Source organism: Trachemys scripta, chromosome 5 (assembly GCF_013100865.1).
Source record: "Trachemys scripta elegans isolate TJP31775 chromosome 5, CAS_Tse_1.0, whole genome shotgun sequence".
In the NCBI taxonomy this organism is placed as follows: Eukaryota; Metazoa; Chordata; order Testudines; family Emydidae; genus Trachemys; species Trachemys scripta.
In genome coordinates, this window is record NC_048302.1 from 11,858,853 (window position 1) to 11,882,771 (window position 23,919).

The window sequence follows — 23,919 nt, forward strand, 5'->3', positions numbered from 1 at the left end:
TGGTACCTTCTTTGCGTTTTGTCAAATCTGCTGTGAAAGTGTTCTTAAAACAAAGATGTGCTGGGTCATCATTTGAGACTGCTATGACATGAAATATATGGCAGAAAGTGGGTAAAACAGAACAGGAGAAATACATTTCTCCCCCCAGGAGTTCACAAATTTAATTAACACGCACCATCAACATGGAAGCATGTCCTCTAGAATGGTGGCTGAAGCATGAAGGGGTATACGAATGTTTAGCATATCTGGTTTCAGAGTAGCAGCCGTGTTAGTCTGTATCTTTTAGCATATCTGGCACGTAAATACCTTACAACACTGGCTACAAAAGTGCAGGCAGTGGTAATGTAAACAAACTTGTTTGTCTTAGGGATTGGCTGAACAAGAAATAGGACTGAGTGGACTTGTAGGCTCTAAAGTTTTACATTGTTTTGGTATTTTTAAGTGCAGTTATGTAACACAAAAATCTACATTTGTAAATTACACTTTCACGATAAAGAGATTGCACTACAGTACTTGTATGAGGTGAGTTGAAAAATACTATTTCTTATCACTTTTACAGTGCAAATATTTGTAATAAAAATAATATAAATTGAGCAGTGTACACTTTGTATTCTGTGTTTTAGTAGAAATCAATATATTTGAAAAGGTAGAAAAACATCCAAAATATTTAATAAATTTCAGTTGGTATTTTATTGTTTAACAGTGCGACTAATCACGTTTAATTTTTTTAATGCAGTTAATTTTTTTGAGTTAATCGCATCCGTTAACTGTGATTAGTCGACAGCCCTAGAGAGAACTAATAAAGCCAAATTAGATAAGGGCCATCACTTAAGGAAACTCATTAGTTCCAACAACAATGCCCCTATCCCAGAGGCATCCTGTTAGCTTTGTAATATCTTTGATTTGTCCACTAGATGGTGGTAGATTTCCTCTGTTAGAGCAGCCGCTTTACTGCTGATGCATTGCCTGTTGTTTTCACTTGGCAATGAGATAAGCACTTTACTTTGAGAAAGTTAAATACTAATCCAGCCCCAGTTGGCACTCACCAGCGTTTGGACAAATGTATTATATAAGGGCATATTTTCTCAAGCAGGGCCCAAAACACGATCTGATTCTGAAACCCCCAGATTTTGGGCAATTCAAAGTCCAGACCCAGGGTTTTGTGGCTTGAGTCTATCTCTAACATTTTCTAAAAGAAAAAGTCTTAGTGTATAAGACAAGCAGAGTCAAATGTCCCTTAGCTTCATCGGCCAGTGTGGTCCATGGGTTGAAATGTGTGGTGGGAAATTAGCGTTTAATGGGATGGTAAATCCATCATAACGAACTAGACACAATCCAAAAGACTTCCCTTTATCAAAACCTGTAACACAACAATATGTCTGCACCTTCCATTTGTAAATGCAGTAAAGAAACAGGCCACAGGTAGCCTCTGCTCTCAGACACACCCTTATACGTCACAATAGACAGGTAGCCTATAGCAGTAGCCAAAAACTGTAGTAATCATTAGTCCTTGAGTCCGTGCTTTAGAGCAGCTTTTAGAAGGGGCATTGGTATGTTAACAAGTTCAGGTAAGCCAGGCCTCAAAACCTTTCTCCTCTTCATGCTCTAGAGGTAAGGTTCCAACATGGAGGCCAGCAGCAAAATGGGATAACATGTGCACTGTAGCCTGCGACTTTGTCAATAGTCCCCTTCCTGGCATTTTCCTGTATTGTGCGTATTTGGCAGCTTGGATGTTTTATCAGTTCCTGCCCCATCCATCGTCTGAACACATGCTTGAGCTATTACATTGTCCAACAGCCATACAGCTACTTCATGACCAATGAGAATGTTTTATAGATCTTCTTCTTTCGTTTGCATCACATGCCAATATCTAGATTGTTCAGCCATCTAGCTGCTGCATCATCAAGGGTAGCAAGGTGTGGCCGTCCACCTGCCAATCTTCCAACTGTGCACTCTTCCATCATGTGTGACTGGCTGCATGGCTGCCCTGCAACACACGGTGAAGACTGGGCTAAGCCAAATTTCTACATGGTGGTAGGTACTTTGGCAGTTCCAGACAGCAGCCCGTTAAGCCATGTCCAGCATCTGCATCCCAGGTTGCAAACCAGTGGGTGTAAATTAGGGCTACTGAAGTTCGTCAGCAAGTTTGCCTCTCTGTCCCTGGGTTTCTGACACTCTGCTAGGACATGGCCCTGATACGCCATCGGTCATCTGAGACTGGCAGCACTGGAAATGAATGGCCAATGCAAAAGGCTGTGGTGAAGTCAGCATGGCAGGTCAATAGGCACTGCAGGTGTAGGTGTTTTCTTCTGGTACTGGGCTGATCTTCGTGTAGGAAGTGTGCGTTGCTTATTTGCCCCTGTTGGATCCATTGTCAGCATTGTGGACACCAGGTTGGTTGAATCCATTGGTAGCCCTCCAGACAGTTTTTAGGATGATGGCATCTCATCAAACTTTTGGAGGCGCTATACGAGCCAACACACATTAACATCTATTTATGTGTGGCTAAGGCAACCATTTGCGATAGGGGTGGCTGTGTTCAGTTCTGAATCAACACGATAAATATGCGGACTTCTGCCCCAAACTGCTGCCCAATATTCCACTGGAGCGAATACCAGCACCAGGATTGAGATTCATAGAACATTTGCCTCTGCTCCCCGGGAGGTTCCTGCTAGCTTCTAGATCCAAGGCAGTGCGGGCAATGATCTTTTTCTTTAAGTGCGCTAGATGCAAGCAGTATATTAGATTACAGTCCAGTTTGACTCCAAAATAAGTGGTAACTGGCTGGAAAGGGAGTTGAGTGGCCAGGAGATAGTTCAGCTGGAAGGTTGTGGCCACCATCTTAGACTCACTTAATGTGTCTCCATTGAAAAGGTAAGTGGCCAGAACATTTATGTCCTGGCTGAATGACCCTTCAGTATATGTAGATCATTATCCACATCAGCAAGACAGATGTCATCCGCATATATGTACTTATTGGCCTTGGTTGTTGGTAGGTCGTAAGTATATATGTTGAAAGGGAAAAGCAGCTAGAATGGGTCCTTGTGGGAGTCCATTACAGAGATGCCTAAGCTGGCTGGTTTTGTTTCCAGCTTGCAAGATGAAGCTCTGATTCATTATTATTTCCATGATTACCAGTCACCATGGACTGACAACAAATACTTGCAACAACTTGGCAGTCAGCTCCAAACTGCATCGTATGCAGCTGACAGGTCCACCAGGACAGCACCAACTTTCTTGGGGGCCATGTCTGCTGCCTTCTCGTCCCCTGTGGGTAGGGTAAAACAAAATGTGGAATACTGGCTCTTAGAAAGCAAACCTGTCAGCCCGAAGCTGTTCTCCAGGCGGGCCCCTTTTGGGGCCAGCACTGCAAACCCAAGCGCTGGGGGTGGTTCTCAAGATTCTTATAGGTGTGTGCTTAGAACAGATTTGAGCTCATGCCTGTGGATACCGAGGAGAGAGGCTGGTTCCTTTGCCATGCTGCTCTCAATTTTTTATAGAAACCTGGTCTGCAATTGGTTTGTCGCATACACATAGGCCTCGCAGCTCTTAGTCCCTGTCAAGTGATCAACATACAAAGCATGACTGTAGGGATGCGTAAAGGCTTCTCATGATGGACAGCTCTTATCTTAGATCAGAGATCAAACCCATCCCCTCTCCTCTTTTCACGAGTGTTCTCACTCAGATCACAAGGGCTGTCTGCCTCACTGGCGTCAGCTGAACGAAGGAGCGTGAGACTTGGGCCAGCAGTGCATTGAGTCTTTAAGCAGGAGCAGCAGCAGAAGTTCTATTCCCCATGTGACTGCCTGTCCCTGAGGCAAGGAAGCAGGGGACGAAAGGGAGCCCATGGATCAGACTGCTGGGAAGATCCAGGCCCTCTCGTTCCTTGCTGTTAAGTGAAAGTGCTCTGAGCCTGATTCTCCTCCCAATTGCCTCTTGCGGCGTCAGTTACACCAGGGCAAAAATGAATGTACAACACTATCCAAATGCCAATAGCACACATCAGTGCAGCTGTAAATGACTCCGCAAGGAATCAGACGCTATATTTTAGAGGTGCTGGATACATAAAGAATTCTTTGTGTTGTATTAAAAGCTGGGTATATATTTTTTACATATCTGGCTTACCTGGCTTCTTCTGGGAGAGAGACTTTAGCCCCTTCTAAAGTTAGTCAACGGCCACAAATGACATGCAAACTGGATTTCAACTTCAACACATTACAATTGGAGGGTCCTGTCTCTGCTAGTCCCATTGTGGGGTTAGGGGAGGTCAGGGCATCATTGGGGTTATGCACAAGACTATAGTCTTGACATTTGCAGTTTCTCATCTAATCTTCTACTTTCTGTTCTAATCCCCGTATTTTACAGTGACTGAGCAACTAAACGACTTACAGGAGATTTGCTGATGACACAAATATGTGTGGATTTCAACCAGTTCTATGCAATCAGCTTTCACTGTGACCAGGGGGATCCTTCCTGGGACTTACTGCTGACAAATGTAATGGATTTTTCACAGTTCTGCGGGGACTGGGGAGAATTAGAATATAACTAGTTAAAAGGCCATATGAAAAGTTCTAAATTCACTTGCATTCACCACACCCGATAAGTCCCAAGTTAGTGAAGTACCATATATTGTATCAATCATTATCTGCCTTATAAGAGGAGACTTGAGGAACTTGGCTTGGTTAGCCTAACAAAAGAAAGGCTGAAGGGAGATATGATTGCTCTCTATTAATACATCAGAGGGATAGATACCAGCGAAGGAGAGGAGTGATTTTAAGTTAAGCATCAATGTGGACAAGAACAAATGGATATAAACTGGCCATCAACACATTTGGGCTTGAAATTACACAAAGGTTTCTGACCAGCAGAGGAGTGAAGTTCTGGAACAGCCTTCCAAGGAAGCAAAAAACCTAAGTTGTTTCAAGACTGAGCTTGATAAATGTATGGAGGGGATGGTATGATGAGGTTGCCTACACTGGCATACGGCCCATCCATGTCCGTTATCAGCAAATATCTGCAACAGCTGGAGATGGGACACTAGATAGGAAGGACTCTGAGTTACTACACAGATTTCTTTACAGGTGTCTGGCTGGTGGGTTTCACCCACTTTCTCAGGGTCTAACTGATCGCTATATGGGGTCAGGAAGTAATTTTGCCCCAGGTTAGATCAGCAGCTACCCTGCAGAGGGGGCATTGCCTCCTCTGCAGCCTGAGGCGTGGGTCACTTGCGGGTTTGAATTAGAGTAAATGGTGGATTCTCTGTAACTTTAAGTCTTTAAATCAAGATTTGAGGACTTCAGTAACTCAGCCAGACTTTATGGACCTTTTACAGGAGTGGATGGGTGAGGTTCTGTAGCCTGCAATGTGCAGGAGGTCAGACTGTGATCATGATGGTCCCTTCTGACCTTAAAGTCTATGAATCTGAGTCCATTACATAGATTAATTTACTTGTGGAAATGCATAGTTTCCTTGACAAGATTGGACACCCAAAGGCTACCAGACGACTGGGAAAACAGAATGTATAACCTACAGAAATTGATACCTAGATCTTATACAGCAGTTTTCATCCATGGATCTCCAAGCACTTCCGAACGAATGATCAGTAGCGTTATCCTGATTTGACAGGTGGGGACATGGAGGCACCGTGTCTTGCTCCAAGTCACACAGCAGACCCATGGCAAATCCAGGAATAGAACTCCAGTGTCCTGAGTCCCAGACCTGGTGTATGAGCATGGCATCGTGTGAAAAACAACTGTCCTGGAGCCAGCTCCTCGGCTGATGTAAATTGGGGCTGCTTTACTGAAGTCAACTGAGCGATGCTGACTTGCATCCTCTGAGGCTCTGGGCCAATGTTTTCTGTGCAAATTCCATAACTTGAGAAATGAGAGGGAAAAACCGCTAGCTTCCAAACTCAGAGGAATGGTTGTTACAGCCCAGGAATCTAATCAAATAAAAACGCTAGCATCGGCAGGAGGACCCGAGAAACTAATCCTCTTGATTATAAGGTTAGAAACGGTTGATACTGCTGTTGTGGCAGATCATATTGTGTCTATGATCCAGTGTAGGGAGCAAGTCTTTGATGGAGTTCCAAGTGACAGACCTCTTCTCAAAGTATAAGCTGGAGGGATCAGATAAGTGTCGGAACTAGAACCAGACAAAGAATTTGTGATCAGCCAGGGGAAAGAAAGGGGAATATTAAGGGGGAGATATTAAGTTCCACAGTTGCAGAGCGGTGACTTATTGGCTTAAATTATCAAAAGTGACTAGTGTTTTTTGGATGCGTCAGTTTTTGGTGCCAGACTGAGCCCTTAAAGGGGTTTGATTTTCTGAAGATGGAGGACGAGGACTTTCTGAAAACCAGGCCCCTTTGAGGTGTGTCACCCAAAATCACGAGTCGCTTTTGAAAACAGAGGCTACGTCTCTTTGCCATTTGACTCCCATTAAATTGCACCACCATGAAAATGCAGTGTATACACAGGTAATGCCAGCTGGTCCTCTAGAGCAGTGGTTCTCAAAGTAGGGCTGCCGCTTGTTCAGGGAAAGCCCCTGGCGGGCCGGGCCGGTTTGTTTACCTGCCGTGTCCGCAGGTTCGGCTGATCACGGCTCCCACTGACCGCGGATCGCGGTTCCAGGCCAATGGGGGCTGCAGGAGGTGGCACGAGCCAAGGGACGTGCTGGCTGGACCCAGTAACTTCTGCTTCCTACCACTCCCAGCAATAACAGTGCTTCTCGTTCCTCTCTGCCCCTTCTTTCACTGCTCCCACTAAATGCCACTTCTTTGGCTGACATTTACATCCAATCAGTCCAGCGTGTGATCTTAGCAGATCTGGCTGTTCCTGGCAAGCCTCACATGTTATGTTTTCCCCAGGTGTTCCAGAATGTATAGCAGTCTGCTGCCAGGAGCACACAAGTTTTGAAGATGCCAACTGAACTATCAGAGGGTGTTTCATTATGGGTCAAATCCTGTACTCCTTGCAATCAATAGGAAAAGTTATTTTTACTTCAACAGGACCAGGATTTGGTCTTTATTGGGACTCCACGATGGGTTTCATGGGATATCAGAAAGATCCAGGGACTCTTGGAGGGTTGGGAGGAGCACTTACCTAAACCAATCATGTCCTGATTCAAATTCACTTCTGTGCTTGGGCGGAGGTTCAGATTAGTTCCTAGCCTTCATTTACCCGGCCTTAATTCAAAGGGTATCTCCCCAGGGCTTGCCCTGGACCTGCTCTGTTTCAGCCTGTCATTATACAGCTATAACTGTAAATTTATACTCTGTGCCCTAATGATTAAACCCAGATGAGTCAGCATGACAGATGGGAAAATTGCATTAAGCAAACTGTAACTGAATTTGGATCTGCTTTATAATGTGATAAATAAAATCAACGGACGCGCAGGTAGTAATATGCGTTGCCTTTTCATAAGGGGAACGAAGAACAAAGGGGACAGAATTCAGTCCTAAGAAGCAAACTCTGAAAGGGGCATAGGAATACGGGCTAGAATTAGAGAACTGATTTAAAACTAATCAAAGAGCCAAGTCCTCCTCAGAGATCTAAATCTCCGTGAGCATCTCGGCATGGTTCAGGGAGCAATACCAACAGCCATGCCAGGAGCAAAACAAATAGCCCGGGGGGGTGTTAAGGGAGCAGTCACGTGTGTTTGACCATAGCATAGTTACGCTGGGAAACTTTGAAGTGTAAATTGGGTCTCAGGCAATGGCTGGGCCTGCACAGCTCTGCTAATGAATGAAGAGGACACAGGGAGCTTCTTCCACCCCAGCATGCAAGGGCATGAAACCGTCCGAATTTGTCTGCCAGGTGCTGGGGAATGCACTGGGGAGGGCGGTAATGATTGAAGTTGACGGCGGTTATATCTGTGCTTCATGGCTCAGAGGGAGTAACTGTGTGGCATGGGACCCTCCTATTAGTGACCTTGCTCCAGTGTCTGTAATTCCTTTGTTCATGTTGCTAAGCAGCATGTTCATCCACAGACAACTCTACTCTGGTGAGTGGGGATTGAGTCCTGCCCCCAGGACAAATCTCACCTGTCTGGACACAGGGAATGGCAATCCAGGGAGGAGGGAAGCCCCAGCCTTCCTTGAGAGGAGCTGTGGTTGGCTCCCCTCTTGCTCCGCAGACAGCGTGTGTGGGTGATTGCAATTAATTGTACCTGAAATTAATGCTGGTTGAAAGTGCTAGCCGTTAAACATACAGGGAGAGATTTTAAACAGCCCATAGGGGAGTTAGGTGTTGATTCTCAGTGACTTTCAGTGGGCCTTGTACTCCTAAATCCCTTAGGCTCCTCCCTAATTAGCTGGTAATTAGATAGTTAGAGTTCAAACTGCTAAGACCACAGGAAATTGCACTTGCAAAATGGAGTCTGTTTGTAGAGCAAGTCCTTTGGGTGAAGGCCACCGATTATAAATTTCACAACTCCACTGTTCAGGCATCAATACAATGTTTCCTGACCATAATGCATTACCTGAGATACAAGATGAAATAAGTTCTCATTGAGTCATGTTTGTTTGCAGTCTCAGCCGTGCGCCCAAAGAAAATTCCATTTGTCATTTGAAAGTAAATAGTCACCATCGTTTATTAAAATAATGATATTCCTGCAATCTCATTTCACATAAAGGTAGTTCAAAGTCTGAGACGAATGACTCTGCTTATCCGGGCAGTAAACGATAACGCGCCAGAGTTGTAAATACCACAATCTTTGAACTCTGACATGGTATAATTATTTGCAGAGCTTGAATGGAGCATGAAATTAAGATGCATGTGCCATTCTTCCATGTTACCCAACCTTGGGCAAAGTGTTGTAGCGTCACTCTGCCATAGTAAAGATCCCAGTACTAATCTAAGTTTTTACAGGGCTTTTCTTCCCCATGACATCAACGCCTTTCTGCAAAAAGATGTAACGTCTATATATATACCCGATCGTTCTCTTGATTAGATGTGTGTTCTTCTTACTGACAGCCATGGACCAGATCCTCAGCTGGTGTAAATTGGCAAGACCCACTGAGTGAGGATCTGACCCACAGGTGCACATTGTTTTGGATAAGGTGTAAAACTGGTTGCTTATAGTGGTTAAGTATCCTTAGTGGCTTTTTGTAAGGGTAAGGGTGTGAGGCCCAAGGTTCTAGCCAGATTCCAGTTGGGTCACTGCTATAAATGTACTATAAAGCCTGAAGTGTTGTGTTGTATGGCTGTGCTCTAGCTAAAGGCTGCCCTCTTCTGCCTCAGAAATCTCAGGCCTGGGTGAAATAATCATACTTGATCAGACCAGTGGTCTTCTAGTCCAATATTCTGGCCGACACTGGCCAGTCCTATGTGTGTCGGAGGAAGGTACAGGAAGAACACATACAGCTTGATGCTATCATAACTCTGCTCGCTGCTTTTCCTTCCACTCTGTCAGAACTTCCTTCTCTCAAAGCGGGGTTCTGGGGACAGCTGCAGCAGGGACCTCTGGAAGCAGGACCTTTGTAGGCCAGGGGCAGGCAGGCGCTTGTAGGGCTGGGCAGCAGAACAGAGGCAAGGGGTGTCTACATAGATAGTGCTTACTTCTTATGGATCCTCCCCAACCTGTGCAACTCTAACGCTCTGTGGCCATGAGGCTGGAACCCCGAGCTTCTTCCAATGGGGGAAGGACAAACCCCACCCCTGAAGGAAACACTGTGGAAACTCATGACAATTCCTCTTTCCACACAGGGGAGAATGGTGCTCTGAGTAAGGGGCTCAGGATTTGACTCTAGAGAAGTGTTTCCTAAGTAAGACTGGAGTAAAAACTGAGTGAGCGCCTCAGGATTGGGCCCCTCATCTATAGCTTGTAGGCATGGCTATGCATCTCAATGTGAATAAAAAGTGCTGCATAAAAATGCTATTAGAAAGCAACCATTGGGGCATAATGTTGGCAGCCCGACACTCACCCGCTCATGTGTTATTGCGTTATTAATATGCCTGTCTTGGTATTTTGTGCGATTTTCCCCCCCAAGTTTTCCCACGTCCCCACTCAGTGCTTTCACCACATACTTCCTCCTGATTCAATTTGGAATCATACTTTGTATCAAAGCGTTCTTTTTCTGCATGCCCAAAATAGGATTAATTTTTTTTTAAACCCCAGTATTAACATTGCTATATTATCTGCTGAAATTCATTTAAAAACTTAATTTCTTACAAGCCAGGTCATATGGCAGATTCTACTAAATGAGCAGCTATTACCTAGTCCTTGCTTTCCTGAGAGCTAGCTTGCAGTTCTAAGCCACGCCTTGGAGATATTTGGCTGAATTCACTGGCTCTATTCTACAAACTGATAAGAGACTAGACGAACCCAAAGAACTATGTGTCCTGAGAGAAAATAAAAATTCCAAAATCTGGCCAATGAAAGAGCAGAGACGCTCCCCCTGAAGGGTCAAATTGTTCTGAAGCGTCTATCAAGACTCCTTGTTACTCAAGGTCACAGAAATCTGATGGATCCAAGTCCAAGAAAAAGGAAACCAAAATGAAAACTTCTGGCAGAGACCACAAGGTGTTAGGGTTTCTAGCTATCAGCCTACTCCTCAAAGTGTAGGAGAGTGGTTCATATCAACTTTTTTGAGCTGCTGTATATGGAGCATAATCACGCTGACCAGTTCACACTCGATCCACTCAATCCAAAAGCTAAAACTAAAGGTCCAACCCTTAAATCATTCCATCCCCTGAAATCCCAGTGAGGTCAGGGGGAGCTCTGTACATAGAGAAGCTACCGGGCAGAGTCCTATGATCCCAGTCCAGTAACACACTTAAGCACATGCTTAACTTTAGGCACTTCTGTTGAATTGTATTGATTTCAGCGGGGCTTCTCACATGCTCAAATTTCAGCACCTGCTTAAACATGTTGCTGGTCTGGGGCCTTCATGTAGGTTGAGTGGTATGTACATCCTTGCCTCTATAACCAAATAAATAAAACCAGTTGTCACTGTGGCGCTAACCCTTCTTACCACATACCTACCAACACACACTGGATAAAGTGTGTGCACAGTTCAACCCATTGTTTCTGTGCTATGTACAATAGGCCCAGCTCTGTCCACACCAATATTTCAAATCTTATTGTTTTATGTGCAAAAGTCCTTTTTATAACAATAAAAGAAACAACTTTTTCAAGCAAGCTATTTTTGAAACTGTAGGAAATACCTCCCAACTGTCAGCTTTCTAATGCTTCAAATTAAAACTGGGTAACCACATCCTAATGAATAACATATGTGACAAATGTTGCCTCTTTTTCTGTTGGTGAATTGTTGATGGGCAGATCAAGATTCTTTTAGCGCTATTTGTTGTTTGAAATTATTCACCCAAAATCTTTCTGTGAATAACTTGTCATTTGCCGCTTGGTTATAAGTAGCTGTTTACAAGTGTCAAAAAAAAAATTGCATACATGGGGACAAATCTTCAATGGTGCTCTGACAATTTATACCAGCTGAAGATCTGACCCATGAAGTGAAATCGTGCCTTAATGAAGTCAATGGCAGTTTTGCCATTAACCTTGATAGGGTCAGGATTTCACCCGTGTTCTCTGTTTGGATGTACATACGTGTTAGAATAATTTCTGACACAAATACTAATGCTAATGAATTCAGAACTCATTTTCTTTCATTATTTTCCAATATCAGGTTAAAATTCATTACGTCTGTGAATATTCCTGCCAGTGAACTTGGTCTCTGGACTATCAGCCAAAAGCAAATGCAAATGGATTGCAACACAGTCAAAGCAATGCCATTTGAAAAATGGTTGCAGTGTTCCCCCACCTGTGCATTCCATCAAGATACTGCTTACATCAGTTTTGCATTCCTCTTTATAATAACGTGTATGTTGCGGGGCGGGGGGAATTTTTTGTCATCGTCCCTTATTTCTTAAAGTGCCATAAACTAGAATATGCAAGCATAAAATATTTATATATGGCCCCTAACGATGAAGTGAACATTGATTAAAGGGTTAAATGGGATACACACCACCCTATCAGCTACAATATGTAATAGCACTTTCAGACTTAGTCATTGTACATTTCATTCAGCTCACTCCAGAAAACCATGCTAATCTCTGCCTGATGTTGATATGGGCCTTGTTTTTTAACCCTGCAGTGATGTGTTTAACACCACAGGCCCAGAAGTGCCTGGCTCCTGCATTTTATAGTTTTACTATTTCTGGACCAGCTTGCGGGGGGGAAAGAATGATCTGCACAGCTGAGATAAAGTTGTTTTATTAATAGAAACTCAGAGCGATCAAATTAAGCAGCTTCTTGTGTGCAGCTTGCAGTGTGTCTAAGATGTCACAGCGTAATACCACCGGTCATGGAATATAAGATGGTGGAATCCTGGCCCCCCACTGAAATCTGTGGCAAAACTTCCATTGACTTCAACAAGGCCAGAATTTCATTCCTGGTCTACAAATTATCGCTTACAATGGTGCTAGAATAAGTGGTTCATATTCAGCGCTCTGGGTGTAGCCAAGTATCGCAATATGCTGCATTTTTATAACCTAATTGCATGGACATTTAGTGGCAAAATTCCTATTGGCTTCAATGGGATCAGGATTGGGCCTAAAACGAAAATTCAAGCCTGTAGGATCCCTATGTACCACTTACATCCATATGACTTTAGTGGAACTTATGTGATTCATAAAACTTCTACTGTTGAATTCCACCTTGTAAGAGCAATGCCTTAATGGGAGTTTTGCTTCAGTAAGGAGTGCTTGCTTGGGCCTGCTGACTTTCAACCCTTACAACCAGGACCAGCTCCAGGGTTTTTGCCTCCCCAAGCGGCGGCGGGGGGGGGAGGGAATTGCTCCACCGTGCCGCTTTCTTCTTCAGCGGGAATTCGGTGGCAGGTGCTTCCCTCCGAGAGGGACCCGCCACCGAATTGTTGCCGAAGAGCCTGATGTTCCGCCCCTTCCCCTTGGCCGCCCCAAGCACCTGCTTGCTGGGCTGGTGCCTGGAGCCGGCCCTGCTCACAACCAGAACTTAGTGAAGAATTGATGAACAATTTATTCTGACAAATTTCATCCCCCTTTTTTTTGTCTCCAAATTAGCCACAAACAGGCAATCATAATTTTCTTGAATTTATTCACTATTCAGAATTATTGACTGAATAATTTCAGAGAGTAATTTTTGGGGTGTTCATTGTGTACAGCAGTTCATTGTGAGTATAGGGCATTTGAATTTCAAGCTGTCAGTTAACTTTGAGTGGACAAATGGGTCAGGTGATATGTTTTGTCTTTCCAGAATGGCTGAGTGTAACTTTTACAATTAGGTTTATATTTGCCTTTCAAATTCATTGGGGGCGGGGGGGAGAAGGAATATTGCAGCTTTCATAAGGCTCTTACTCAAAACATCCCAGTGAGGTAGGTCAGACTAATTGGCCCAGATCCTAAAAGGTGTTTGAATCCCTAAATCCTATTAATTTCATTGGAAGATGGGCAACTGATACTTTTGAGAAGTGTTCTACCCATTTTACAGAAGGAGAAGCTGAGGCAGGGTGTCACAGAGTGTCTGGCCCTTTAAGGGGAGATGGTCTCAATCCTACCTGTGACACAATTAACTTACCTCGTGAGGTGGGCAAAAATAAATAAAGTTCATGTGACCAGTTGGTTAAAATTTTGGATGTAGGAGAGGCTTGAGCCAGAGGAGAAGGAAGGCTTCTGCAGGAGGCACTAGGGGAGGCAGCCCAGTGGAGAAAGGACTGAGGTGAGATGACTTGGCCTTAGGGTGACCAGTTTTATAGGGACAGTCCCGATATTTGGGGTTTTTTCTTATATAGGCGCCTATTACCCTCCACCCCATCCAGATTTTTCACTCTTTTTATCTGGTCACCCTACTTGGCCTCCACACTGAGGACGAAGACTGTGTACCCCAGCACAAATGCCTTGAAGGAGGGACTATTATTATGAAGGTTCTGGTCTTGAGTTCTGTTTCTTGAAAGACTTTGTGACCAGCTCAGGTGGAACCAATGGAGGGCAATTTAAAGGGACCAGGGAGAAGCACACACAAGCCTTGGAAAGAGGACTGTGGAATCCCTTAGCCAAGAGGGAAACATTTGAGCATGGGGTGGTGTCACCCCCATGCCATGAAGGGGCACTCTGGAAGCGGTGTCCCTGATACACAGAGGTGAAGTGTCTTGCCCATGGCTCCAGAGGGAGCCAGTATCAGAACCAGAATAAGACTGTGCTGAGACACTAGTACCTTGCTCTTCTCAATTATTTTATATAATGTCACCAGGGCCAGCTCTGGCTTTTTGGCCACCCCAAGCAAAAAAAAAAACAAACAAACTTGCAGCCGGAGCCAGGGTGCAGGGGGACTCCCTGCGCTGGTACCCCGGCGAGTGGGAGAGAGAGCGGGGGGAGAGAGAAGGGGGCGGCCAGGGCTTCAGTGGGGCGCTGTCAGCGGCCCGAGCCACCTGCCGGGAGGGCTCCGCGCCGCGATCGGCTGGGAGGGAAGGACGCGGGCTCCCCTCCTCCGCACTGGGCAGCCGGAGCGGAACAAAAAAAAAAAAGCGGCCGTGCCGCCCTAGAATTGGGCCGCATTGGGCCAAATGCCGCCTCGTACAATCTGCCGCCCCAAGCACGAGCTAGCTCGGCTGGTGCCTGGAGCCGGCCCTGAATGTCACACACATGTTCGATATTATATCCCTGTCTCCTTAGCCTTGCTGTGATTCATAGCTATTTGTTTGAGCTTGATCTAAAATAAAGAAAAAGTTTCATTTCAAGGAGTTCTTTACATTGTTTAAAAAAATGGATCACATCTGTAAGGTCTGGGTCTATGAATTCTCTGTTATCTCAGTAGCAGCATTCAGTCAGTGCTCTCCATAGCATTAAACACTAGCCAAAGAACTATGCAGTGTTGCAATGAGCATGGGTCTCCAGCAATAACTCCTATTGCACCTATTTCCATCTTCGCAGGTATCTATTCATATGCCTCAAGGCAGACTTCTCGTCCCATAATTCATGGCTGACATACCTAACATTTCATTCCAGCCTCCATTTGTAGAAGCAATAAAAATGTTAAAGGCCGCTGATTACAAATCTGAAAAAAAAGGTTTTCGGCCGCACCCTTATATTAGGCAAAAGAATTTAAATTATTTGGCAAACTCTTCTCCTGGTTAAGATGGGAGCTCTTTGACAGGAACAAAGGAGGAGTTGCTTGAAAAGCAGCTTTGCAAGTGATAGGCATTCGGCAAGAATTCATTTCACTTGCCGTCAAAGGTGAAAACATTCCGGGACAGTCTAATCTGTGGGAGCGTGATCCTGCAGCACGTCTTGTATTCAGAGGGTTCTCTCAGTGAGAACGCTCAGGATGCTTTCTGAGGAGATATGCCGGAGGACAGTGCGTGCCCATTTCACCCCGGCATCCTCACAGAGGGCACAATACTGACAATTAGCCAAAGCAGACCGAGCTCTAACAAGAGGGGACTGTTCAGGGTGGCACAATGGGATGAAACCAGGAGTAATGTGATGTAAGTGTAACCGACTCAGCCTGATGCTCTGTCCTCCTCTCCTGGTGGCTGGGCTGCAGATGGAGGTTGAGGAGCCTGCTACAATAGCTAGCCCCGCTGGATCATTTAGCTCAAGTAGTAGACCGCTAGGATGGTAGGGTCCCAGGTTTGATCCTTACTGCTGCTGCTGACCTTCCCAGGGTTGTGGTGTAAGGCCATGATCCAATGCAATTCACTTCAGTGAGAGCTTACTGTGTGCCCCATCCCCAACTGTCTAGCTGGGTGTGTAGGCTATTCAGTTGCGGAGATAGGGCCTCAGACTTTGACCTGGGCTAGAAGGGGGCAGGCTCTGTTTTGGGACGAATGCTGGGAAGGCCTCTTATTTATAATTATTTATGTTCCATCCTCCTCAGCGCTTCCATACAGACTCTGTCTTGCCCTAAGTATTTAGAAAACAGCAAAGAGAATATGGGAGGAGTAGTGGCCAGGTCCATCAGACAAGAGGTCAGGGGTCAAATGAGACATCAGAGCAGATGGGTCAGCTTGCCATTGTCACAATCTCATCCTTACAACCAAGGCTGTACACATTGGGATACTGCTTGGTTCATTGTTCTAGGGAAGAATTGAAACCATGCTCCCACCTGGGGTCAGTCTGGATTACTGAAGGAATGTTCTAATAAACAAAGTGCCCTAGGCTACTGTATGTAGGTTTCTCTCTTCCTCCACTACATGCGAGCCAAGGAAACCTTCCGAAACAACAAAAACAAGCATTTCTTATGTTGTGTCTGTTACTTCTTAGGATGAGGTGTGAAAGTTTTCCAAAGACTGTTAAGGGTCTAAACACACATGGAATGAGAGGCAACATGCTGACTTAGAAACTGAGATTAGAAACTGGCTAAGAAACAGAAAACAAAGAGTAAGACCATTTACATCACAGCAGCGGGTTAACAAGAGGGTGCCATAAAGTTCCGTTGCAGGACTGACAGTAATCTGGAAAAGAGGGAGAATAGTAAGGTGGGTAAATCTGCAGAAGACACAATATTATTCAGGTTGGTCAAGACCATTAAAAACTAGGAGCAGCTTCAAAGGGACCTAACCAAGCTAGGTGAATGGACAACGCTAGGGCACTGTACTGGGGTCAGGAAAATTAAATCACTTAAGATAGTTTTCTAGGTACTTATAAGGCCCTCATCACCACAGTCCTAACAATCATTAATGGATTTTATCCTCACAATGCTCCTGTGAGATAGAGAAGTATTATCCCCATTTTATAGATTGGGAACTAACGCAGAGGGTGGATGAAGTGAAAGTCTCTCAGGAAGTCTATGGTGAAGTTAGGTCTCCCAAGTCCCAGTCTGGTGCACTAACCACTAGACCATCTTTGCTACTAAAGCCAAACCTCTACTTTATGTGCAATGGTCAAGAAAGCAAATAAAATGGTGGGCTGTCTACAGAATGGGGCAGAAAATAATAGTATGTCTATTAGAATACCATAATGAAAATCAATGGTGGGCCTCATTTAGAACCCTGCATTCATTGATGGTCATCCTTTCTCCAGAAATATATATCAAGAAGAGAACAGATCCAGAGATGGGAGGCCAGAATGATTAGAGCCATGTGAAGACTTCTGTTGGAGGAGAGACTGGGGCTGCTTCGTTTCGAGAGGTGAGAAATAAGAAAGGACATGATAGAGGCAGAGAAAATAATGAGTGGTACACTGAAGGTAAATGAGGTGCTCCTGCTTACTCTCTCATAACACAAGAGGCTGCAGGTTTAAAACAAACATAAGGAAGTACTTCTTCCCACAACACACAGTCAACCTGTAGAACTGGTTGCCAGGGGATGTTGTGAAGGCCAGAAGTATAACTGGTTTCAAAACATAAGTTCATGGAGGATAGGACCCTCAATAGCTATAAGCCAATAGGGTCAGGGATGCAACCTCAAACTCCGGGTGTCCCTAAACCTCGGACTGCTAGAACCTGGGACTGGACAACAGTGCATTAGCCAATCGATAATTGCCCTGTTCTGTTCACTTCCTCTGAAGCATCTGGCAGCAGCCACTGTCAAAAGACAAGATACTGGCTAGAACAGGGGTTTTCAAACTGGGGGTCGGGACCCCTCGGGGGTCGCGAGGTTATTGCATGGGGGGGTCGTGAGCTGTCAGCCTCCACCCCAAACCCCGCTTTGCCTCCAGCATTTATAATGGTGTTAAATATATAAAAAAGTGTTTTTAATGTATAAGGGGGGGGTGGCACTCAGAGGCTTGCTATGTGAAAGGGGTCACCAGGACAAAAGTTTGAAAACTACTGGGCTAGAAGACCACTGGTCTGACCCAACATGGTCATTTCTATGCCCTTAAGAATCAGGGGACCCCTAGTAAAATTAAAAGGGGACAAATTTTAAACCGATAAAACATCATGTTTTTAACTCAATGAATTAACCTCATTGCCACAAGATATCTTTGGCACCTGTCTCTTAGCAGGATTCAAAACAAGGATTTGACATAATGAGAACACGCAGAGTTCCACTAGCTGGGCGTTGCTGGGCGCTGGCCCTTTATGGAGCTCTAGGTCAAATATGGGCCAGATCCGGGCTCAGCAAGGAACAATGGAATTCTGGGAGGTGTAGTTCCCACCGTGACCCTGGACATTGTAGCCTGGGCAGCAATGTATGCTGAAAAGCGGGAGCAGGGAACTAAAAGTCACCTGTTTCTCATTGAAAGGAGGTTCTGCAGTGGTTCTCCTTTTATGTGAGTATTGGAAAAGGGCCTAGTTTGTGCTGAAGAGCCTCGGAAACAACAGGCTTTGGGAACTCCCTCCCCCTAACTAAGAGCCTCATGATTGGGAGTGCACCTGATAATGGGGAGACCTACAGAAATCAGTCAGGAGCAGCTGTGTAGAGAAGCCTGAGACAGAGCTGGGAAGAGGCCTAAAGACAGGCTGGTGAAGGAAGGTGAGCCTGGGCCTTGACACAGAGCATGCAGACTGCCTGGGGTGTGCTTTTGCAGAGAGAACCCCCTTTCACCCAGTCCCCTCTGCAGCTGGGTGGGAGCTGATTATATCCCTAGCAAAGCAGCTGGGACTAGACTCTTCAGCTGCTCAGCTGTGTGCAGCCTGGTTTGGACCCTGCAGCAGAGGGAAGAAGAACCTTGAGGAGCCCTGCTACAATGGGGTGAAGGCCCTACAGATCCTAGGAGAGGGATTGTGACCCATAAGGGGTGAGTAACAGCTGGTTGGTACCAGTATTCATTTTGGCCTTTTTGTTGGACTTCTGTTTATCCTGAAGGGGGTGGAGTTTTCCTAATGTAGTAGGAGGTATAAATTAAATCACCCATGCACGCTACCAGCAGAAGGAGACTGTGAACTAGATAGGAAACTGAAGCAGCAACCACAAGTGACACTGCAGAGGTGGGCAATCTATGGCAGTAAGACTTAAAAAAAAAAAAAAAGGGGGGGGGGGGGGGGGGGGAAGAATAAAATTCTTCATGATTTTGGGTATGAGACAACCACTAACAGGCAGAGCTAGGATGAGATTTCTCCTTTGACTTGACTGTCATGGGGGGGGGGGGGGTGGCGCTGTATCTTTTTCTGAGGCAGCTGGTAGTGCCCACTGTTACAGTAAGGCAATTCCCGTGTTCCTGCAACAGACCAGAGTGCAGGGGACACCGAGGAAAGGATAAATGCAGCAGCCACGTATAGCATGCTTGGGAGGTTTCAGTGATTTTCACATGTGGCTCTCAGACTCTCTGAGTCAAATTCATCCCTGGCACCAATCTGGTGAGTTCACTGGAGGCTGGCTCCTTGTCTTTAGTGCAGAATTGAAGAGCATTCTCCAGACTTGCAAGAAGTGCAGGTTGACAGTATTGGAAGTTGAATTCCTGTATAAATCCACAGAATTGGTCCAGAACATGCAGCAACAGCACAGGCAGCGTGCCCACAGTAACCTACCAGTGTTCGGCCTGGAAGAATGATCTATTGGTGTGGGGGTATCATGGTCTTCAAGTACAGTCAATTCTTGGCCTCAGTGCTGAAACAGTCAAGCATGAACTGTAGCATGAACACCTGTCTGCTAGGGACTGGAGCGCTTCTAGAAGCTGTCCACTGAACAGGTGGCAGTGAATTAATTTGGTTGCCACTAACTTGAGATAAAATGATCTGTATTCTAGGCCATTGGCATTCTCTTGAGCCATTCAATAAAGGAAGAGCCTTAAATATAATGGAAACTAGGAAGATGTCTGTCAGTAAAATGGCTTTTTTCCTCCTGAATTTCCAAACTCCCTGTAGCTAATTGGTGATCAAGGTGTATTTTCCTTGCTGTGGTTTGATAACATGGATTAGAAAAACCTACTCAGTACCAGTGACTGCAGACTGCACAGTTGTGATTGCAGGTGGTGTTGGGAGGGGGACAACCTTTCTTTTTGTGTCACGTGTGTTAGATGGCCTCAGAACTGGCTGCCTGTTGTTTTTGGTTTTTTATTACCTTGGAGGAGCGTTCGGAGAATGGGCTTCGCCCAGCTCCAGTTGCAGTCAAGATAGTGCATGAAAATTGAGAAATGTGTGTAATAGTCTCATATGGTACCACTAGAGCTCAAAATGAGAATGCACTGTGTAATCTATAACCATTAGTAGTAGAAATATTGCAGTAATAAGGGGATTCATTTGAGATCAAGGCCCTATAGAGTTAGGCACAGGTATATGCTTAGTAAGAGAGAGTCCCTGTCTTGAAGATTGTATACTCTAAATAAACAAGGATGAGAGAAAAGAGAGATTATTTTATGGTTGGGGGGAATTCCATGATTTGCCCTGGGGCTGTTGTTTCTCAGGATTTCAATGGGCTTTGGATCAGGCCCTGGCTTTGGTATGCTTTAGTTCAGACTGCAAAACAATGGACTATCCTAGCCAATATTACATCCAATAGGTCTGTGCTGCACTGTTCACTGCCTACAAATATCAAATAAAAAGAATAATTGCAATTGAAAATGCTGAATTTGATCGAGGCTCTGTATTTTATTTAACCTTGATCTCTTGTCTTGTGACAGGTTTAGCCTAGTTCTTAACTGAACCTGGCCAACAGGCATTGACTCAACAGAGTAGTGCAAAGTGATGGAGTGGCAGTAACTCTATCAGACATTGGCTGGCTAGGTGTAAATCACCTAAACACGCCCTTTCCCTCCACATGTGGCTTCCCTCATGGGAATGAATGTTAGCAAAATCTGTTATAGCGGCAGTTAAGGCTGTGGCAAGAGATACCTTATCCACTCAAAACCTTACAAGAACACACATAAATTAAGGGGGAACGTTTGTGCATTCCTTTCCTCCTCCATATTGCCTGTGATGCTGGCAAAAACACCCTCCAGCGCTACATAAGATGTTCATTTCCAGCTCCAACAGTCTATTGCTTCTTGGTCTCTGTTGAAGAAGGAAGATGGGCCATATTCTCTGCTTGAAGTTACTGTCAACATTGTGACATCCAAAAGCAATACTGACTGGGATCACAACAGCGGGAATAACTTCAAGCAGAGAATTTGGCCCATATTTCATCTCCAAATGATACCAAAAAGCAATACGTACCCCAGTTCCATCGGACTCTCACTCTAATGCAAAACCTTTAACAGTGAGTTCAGGAATGTGAAGGTAGGGTAACCGTCGCAATGCACAGAGAGTAGATGAGCTGGTCTGTTGATATAAAAGCAGATGAGGTCACTGTTTGAAGTTGTGCGCTGGCGTATGGGTTTGAAGCTGGGGCTTTTTGAGATGGAAGATTGGCCAAAGTCTCTGCCTGAAGTTACTCTCAGCATTGTGACCCCCCCCCCCATCTGTCCTTTGAATCCCATTTATTGGTGAGAGAGGGATGCCTGTATTGACTCGCAGTTAGTTGATTGAGGAGGGAACCTTATATCAAACATGTAGAAGGAGGCCTGATCTAGTTGCAGTACTGAATTTGCTTGCCATCAGTGCTGTAAATGTATTTCCAATAACACCATTTCTCCCAGGCCATGAAGGGTTGGTTCAGCTGTCTTCAAAACTGATTGTAGAAGCAGTACTTGCATAGAGTTGGTTGTTATGTAGGGCCTTCAGTCTGCATGCATAACCCTCCATGGCAGTGGTGGGAATTGCATAAGCAGTATATAGCTCAGGGTTTCCTTGATAAGCATTTTCTTTCTTTTTAAGGTGTGTGAGAAATGTCTGAGGAATCTATACCTCATGACTTCTTTATTCCAGTTTTTGTAACACCCTTTTATACAAGGGCCTTAAAATGTACTACCCAGGGGCCTTCATCTTGAATAAATCCAAATTATAAGACGACAATTACATTTTATAGTATCTTCCCAAGGTAATTTTAATTTTATTATTGAGGAACTTAAGTAAAACAGCCAGTTATGGAAGGTGATGTAAGTGTACAGTAAATCTGAACAGTTCATTACTCAAAGGCAGATAAAAGTCAATGTTCTCTTTCCATAAACAATGTAAAATAAAAGTGCACTTACCTTCCAGTGTTTGTTTGCGTTGCCATCCAGTAGATGGTGTGTTTTTACTGGCCTCTGTTCAACACAGCCTATGGCGTGGTTCCTGCTGCCCATTTGCACTGGACACCATTAAAAATGGATATTTATCACACCATGGTAATTATCTCTACTCTGGTATTTGCATTATTTCCCTAGCCAAAGAATAGCAAACGCTAAATTTAAATAGTGTTAATAAATGTCCCGTTTTTAATAGCACTGATTGTACCTGACAGAGATCCATTTTTGCAAAAAATGGGGAAAAGAAGATACTTCTACAAGTTTATAAAACTATTTTTCTAATGTGGATTACCAGGACTGAGATCTCAAGGTTAAATGGCAAGAGAACTATACATTTCTCATTGAACCAGTGAATACCTTCTAAATGCCTGAAACTGTTCCTCAGTCAAAATGTGGATCAGGTATTTTTCTGACCAATTAGGAGCCTGGGTGTATCTGGGACTTAGATTCTACCGTAGAGGCTTCGGGGCCAGATCAGAGGTCTCTTTGATGTCCCACTCCAAGAGGGTAAGGGTTGCTGCACTGGTACTTGCACAGAATTATAGCTGTTTGCATGGGGAAATTAAACTACCGAATGTCACTGTCTGCTTTTCTCTGCTTGCACCCAGCTTCGCGGGTTAGTGAGCTGCAGAGTGTCTGAAACATTTCATTGGCTTAGTCACGCTTCATTTATTGATGCAATTATGTTGAGAGAGGGGATGCATATTTAAAAAACACAAATGAGTCCCTAACAATCCTTTAAAACTGCAGGTGTATGCTGGCTGCCATTTCAGAGAAAACAAACTTTTCTAATAAAGGCCAGCTAACATTTCCGAGGTACCTCTGGCCTCTTAATGTGACCCCTGCCTCCAAATACCATGAATACAGCTAATTGCCAGATATACAGATACATGGAACGTTCATGGCACCTCATTAATCCCTGATAGAAAATTCCTATAAAGACAGACCTGCAGTCACGCTACCCATTGCCCTGCAATGACCTTGAAGTGATTTCATGATCTCCACCCTGTTTTCTCATGAAGGAGGGATTTGCTAATTCGCCTTTAAATATTCAGCTTAAAAGGCAAAAGACAGATTCCAAATAGCAGGTGACACACTTCAGCCACATCGGGCCAGGATTTCTGCTCTCTTTGAATTCAGTGCAGGACCTGGCGGGAGGAGAGACAGTAGGGTGACCAGATGTCCCGATTTTTATAGGGATAGTCTGGATTTTTGGGTCTTTTTCTTATATAGGCTCCTATTACCTCCCCCACCCCCTGTCCTGATTTTTCACACTTGCTGCCTTGTCACCCTAGGAGACAGAGCTGATCTTAACCTGCCTTTATGTTCTCCAGGGCTGCCAGTGTGGTCTGCAATGGAGCAGAACCCCTTAAAATCTAACCCTCATCCTGTGTATATCACATTCTACCTTCCTACTGGCACAAAAGTTGTTCTAGTTCTTCGGTGCCTTAGGCATTGTGAAAATCCACTATTAATTTGGATTATGGTAGTTCTTAGAGGCCTCAATTGAGATAAGGAGCCCATTGTGCTAGGAGCTGTACGTACACATAGTGAGAGACAGTCCCTGCCCTGAAAAGATCACAGTGTAAGTAGACAAGACAAAGGGAGTAATCCTTTTATAGTCTCGGACCTGAGGCACAGAGATTGAATGACTTGCCCTAGATCACACAGGGAGTCTGTGGCAGAACCAGCACCAGACCCCAAATCCAAGACCCCGTCCAAGTGTCTTAACCATAAGACCAACCTGCCTTGCGAGTTGTTTTGGACACTTCTTACTCTTGCTGTGGAAAGCTGTGCAAAATTCACAACTTGCACATAACTTCCCAAATCCCAAATTTAGTGTTATCACTGTTTTGACAAAAATCACTAAATTCTCAAAGCATGAATGTTGGCATATTTTTAATGGGAAAGTGATCTTTGCTCAGTTAATGGACCCCCT